The sequence below is a fragment of the Alligator sinensis genome, unplaced genomic scaffold (genome assembly GCF_000455745.1).
Source record: "Alligator sinensis unplaced genomic scaffold, ASM45574v1 scaffold502_1, whole genome shotgun sequence".
NCBI classification, from domain to species: Eukaryota; Metazoa; Chordata; order Crocodylia; family Alligatoridae; genus Alligator; species Alligator sinensis.
In genome coordinates this window covers 114,269-119,158 of record NW_005841896.1, presented here as the reverse complement: position 1 = coordinate 119,158, position 4,890 = coordinate 114,269, and the positions used below count along the sequence as shown (strand labels likewise).

General features: G+C 46.6%; 1 protein-coding gene across 2 annotated transcripts in view; it reads right to left on the bottom strand.

Moving 5' to 3' along the window:
* Positions 1–4,890, bottom strand: part of TMEM41B (transmembrane protein 41B) — a 26,895-nt gene that overhangs the window by 21,340 nt on the left and 665 nt on the right. Inside the window, exon 1 of one of the 2 annotated variants that reach the window (XM_025197404.1) lies at positions 4,790–4,811. The exons of the other annotated variant lie outside the window; for it this stretch is intronic. The gene's annotated coding sequence lies outside the window, so the exon portion shown is untranslated. Of the gene's footprint in view, positions 1–4,789; positions 4,812–4,890 lie in introns of those variants that run through there. 2 annotated transcript variants of the gene reach the window in all.

Genomic DNA, 4,890 nt, shown 5'->3' with positions numbered 1-4,890 from the left:
CAGCACTGCGGGGCGCTGGGTGGCAGCGCTCCATCCCCGCCTGTCTCCCCCCTCCCTGGACATTCATGATGGGCAATTTGCTAGTTCATTATATGTATAACGTGGTAATCAATATGTATTTTTAAAAAGTAAATAAGAGCATATTTTTCCTAATGAAAGACAAGATATAGGAAAAAGATAGTTTTAGAAAGTGTTCAGGTAGGCCTCGTCTACCAAGGAAAGCCTTTTCCCCCGTTAATTTCCAAGTGAGAAGATAAACTGATACATTTACAGAACTAAGAATACCTTCAATGAGAGTTCTCTTCTTCCAATGAGCAACAGCTCTGATTTAGCTTGAAACCTTTCCTGAGCAACATAACCTAAACCAAAATCAACCAACCAACCAACCCAGAAGCCCACCACATAAAAGCTTATACCAGAATATGAAAGTGTGTGCCTCTGGAAAAGGGCTGCATATGCCAGTACAACTAGGCAAACACTCCTTTGTAAAGAAAAGCCTTAGAAGACCTGAAACATCTCTTTGCACCCACTTCTAAAGACTGGTCCAAGTACCTCAAGCATTTTTTCTACACAAGGGTCTATCAAACTCAAAGAGGTGGCCAGCTGATTTTCACAGGCTGATCCCGGGACTGGCTGCCATTTTCATGAACTGAGTGAGGCACTCCCCACCACCAACCTCTGACTGGACAAGAGTCTCCAGCAGTCCCACCCCTCCCCACAGATTGCCACATGGCCCAAAACCATGGCTTAATTACCCTGATTAAGCCCAGGGAAGTCATTAATCCATGTGCTATTAAGCATGGATTAATGGTTCCCCTGGGCTTAATCAGGATAATTATGCCATCGTTTCAGGCCATCCCCAAGTGGTAGCTCACTGGCAAAAAAAACAACAAACTTACTTGCATACAGAGAAACCTGCCAGTGCTGGAGCACAGAGGAGGAAGGAGGTGGGGGGCAGGGCTTGCAACAGCAAGTGGGGAAGCAGCCCTGCCTTGGGGCCACAGACCACACAGAGAGCGTTCGCTATGGTAAGCCCACAGCAGTGAACCCAGTAAAGTTATGCATGTTCACAGGTCATGCATGAGTTGCTGCCGTCCTCCCCTTTCATCCCCTCCAGGTGGTGATGACCTCTTGCCCTCTGTTGGGTTTTATTCAACTATGTGCTGCATGTTCACCATAGTGAATTGCTCTGTATGCGGTCTGTGGCCCCACAGCAGAACTTCTCACCCTGCCACACCCCATCCTCCTCTCTACCCCCTGCCCCTCCCATCCCTCAGTGGTCCAAGCCTGCAGAGCTTCTCTGCTTGTTAGTAAATTGGGGGGTTTTTTCTTTCTTTTTTTGCAGCAAACCTGCCAAAAGCACAGAGCCCACCTGAAATCATGGTTTCCATGAAAATCACTTAATCATGCTTTCAGTAGGTCCCTAGTTCTAGACTATATTCAGGGCCACCATATAGATCAGCCTACTAAGCTAGAAGCTTCAAAGAAAATGAAAGGCCTGTCTTTTTCAGTCTGCTGTGCTGAGTTTGCCACCCACTTTGCAGGCAATTGCCTGCATCCAACATGGCTTAGGGACCATCATTTTTGCTAGAGTCAGAGTTTTGGGGCAGGGAAGTTTGTTGTCCTGTTTCTATAGATCATTTTTGACTGCTATCACCCATTGATGCACAGGTGTGCTTCAGAGGATGAAGGATGCAAACTGGGCCTGTGTCCATCCTGGCTTGTAAAAGACAGCCAAGGAAAATTGGGCCCACTGCTAGTGAGGGTTGTGCTTCAGGTGCTGGATGCTCTTAAGTCTGTGATTGTCTGACCCTCACTCAATGCTGACTCCCTAGCCAGTTAGTTCTCTACCTCCAACCTCCCTTTTTTAGGGAAGGTCATTCAACATGTGGTTACCTGACAAATCTAGATGCCATCAGTTAGTTAGATTCTTGTCAGCCTGGCTTTCATCCTTGATATAACATGACAACTACACTCATGGCCTTGGTCACTTATCTTTGCCTGGAGATTTACAGGGGAAATTATGCCCTGCTAAACGTATTAGAACTTTCAGCAGCCTTTGATACCACTGACCACAAGGTGCTGACCAATGTTTATGTGACCTGGTGGGTGTTTGCAAAACTGCTCTCAATTGGTTTCCATCTTTCCTAGTAGAGAGGCCTCCTTTGGGACCTTTGCTGTGGGGTCCTTCCCAAGGGCTCTGTCTTGTCACCCCTCCCATTTAATGTGTCATCTCCATCTTGTCACCCCTCCTGGGGCAGGACCATGTAGACACTTGGAGTGAGGTCCTATCAGCATGCTGATGACACCTGGTTCAATCTTTCTGTCATCTGACCTTGGCCTCAACATCTCAGTCCTTTCCTAGTCCCTGGCTGGGGACTGGATGCAGATGAACCAACTAAAACTAAATCCAGACAAGACCGAGGTGATGGTGGCAAGCTGACCATTTGACTTGCAGGGGGATTGGGACACCTATCAGTGGTGGAGTTCAGCCTTCACTTGTCACTCAGGTTCCCAGGCTTGGGGTACTCCTGCAGCTTTGGGTGGTGGCAGTGGCCATGAGCAGTTTTCACCAACTCCATTTGGTGAAAAGGCTGCAACCCTCTCTTTTAGATTCAGATCTGACCATCATTAGCCATGCCTTCATAACCTCTTAGCTGGACTGTTGCAATGCATTTTATGTAGGACTGCCCTTGAAACTGCAGGTGGTAAGGCACGCATGGCCCACCCCTTCTGGTGGGGGTGGATTGCCAGGAGTATAAAACTCCAGTGGTTGAGTCTGCACTAACTCTCAATAGCTTTTCATGCACAGTTTAGGCTACTGGTTTTGACCTATAAGAACCTAAACAGTCTAGCCCCTACACATCCGAGGGACTGCTTCCTCCTGTACACTCAACCATGATCTTTACATTCAGCCAAGAGCAACCTCCTACAAGTACCATCAATATACCAAGTCCACCTGGCAAAGACGTGGGAGGTCACTCTCAGCAGCTAATCCTCTGCAGTAAAACTCCCTGCCTCGAGGCCCATGAGAGCCTATGCTTGGACATCTTTTGGACTTGCTGTAAGATCTTCCTATTTGGGCAGGCATTCAGCAAACTAAGCTAAGCTAAAATGTTGTTTAAGGGATGTTTTATGTGGATATTCTAGTTACCATTACGTTGTTATATTTTCTTGTCATTCTTCTGGTTTTTAAATTATTCTATTTTCTTATTGCAAGTGGCCCTGAGCAGCTGTTGGGAAGGGCAGTATACATATTGAATAAATAAATTAATACGTAGAACCACTCTAAGGGTGCAGAAGTTTCTCTTGTATTTTTCTATAATATTGTGTGTGGTATTTACAGTCGCCTATGACAAAGTTGTAGACACCCAAACAGACACCCTCTTAAACTGGAAATGGAGTTATTTGTCATGTTCTGTTTGCCTTGCTTTACCACAATTGTTTAACTTCAGGTTAGTAAAGCACTTCTTGCTCAGCCACATGCATATTCTGCATTTGTAAACTGAATAAGCAAGTCAGTTGTTGGTGTGCTGAAGTTCTTACTGAAAGAACGTATTTGGAAGTGAAGCTAATTTTCAGAAACAGCGCATCTAGTTTTTGCTGTGCTCTTTTACGTATATGCAGGGTAGACAACTGTATGAACAAAAATAGGAGACCTTTATCTCACATATCAAATAAAAAATGGAATCTGAAAATACCCTGAAAACACCATAAAAATAAATGTTTGATTCAGCATTCTAACACCAAAATATCCTAACCAGAAAGTTACAGTTATGTACTGCTTTTCAGGCAACCACAAGGTAGAAGACTAGTCAACAGAAAAGGTGCATAAAGACACCGGGCACTGCTGCTCCTGGAGATCCGTGCACTTTAAACACGACTTACATTGCCTCAGATTGGCAGTAGCTGTATTGTTTCCAACCCCACCAGAGCCTCTAGCCTAGTTACATGTGGACTTTTTTACAAGTTTAATTTTGTTTTAGTACATTTTAGTCCCATCACCTCGCCTACCCTTCTTCCCCCCAGCATAAGAAAGGATGACCATCATACTGCTGCATCTTGGACTTTTCCTCTTCTGCAAGCTTTGCTGGGTTGTGCTTTGTTAGTGCTTCTGCTTGTCTAAGGCCCCATCTATGCATTACATAACTCAAGAGGCGATAACCAGATATTCTCGTTTTAGGCCATAACCCAGCCACTACGTCCAATCAATGTTATGGTGCGATAAAACCAGAAACAAGCTGCAAAGTCATTCCACTAAAAACATGTCATAACTTTGTGGCTCACGCCATGAAGAGAACACGTAGCCAGGAGCTAAGCAGCACCGGGTGGGCAGACCAAGCGAACCCCATCAGCGAAAGGCCTTGGACACAGGGCAGAGGCTGCTCCAGGCATGGTTCTGTCGTAACCGACTGAAGCCAGCCGTGACTCTCAGCCACTCACAGAGTAAGCTTCCGCTCGCAAATGCTTGTGCCTCTCTCTCTGTCAGCTGATGAGGTGAGCTTCACTCATAAATGCTTGTGCTTTCTCTCTCCATCAGCTGCCGAAGCCAGGGCTGGGTGGCACAGGCACCAAAGTGCACAGTTCACAGCCTAGAGGTGGAAAGCTCAAGGGCACAGCCAAACCACTCACGGCCTGGCCCGTCAGAGCCCAACGAATCTATGAAGGCTGCTAAGTCTCTTGTCACAAGGACACGGAAAAGAATGGAATGGAACGGAACGGAAAGCTGATAAGGCCAGTTCCCGCTCACAGAGGCACGTGCCCGCTCCCCCCCTGGATATATACATACACATGTACACATACGTGTGTGTGCGCGTGTGCATGTGTGACTCCGGCCGCTTTCATTTGCGGCCGCCGGTGGCGTGAGGATGATGCCACCGCGCGTCACGC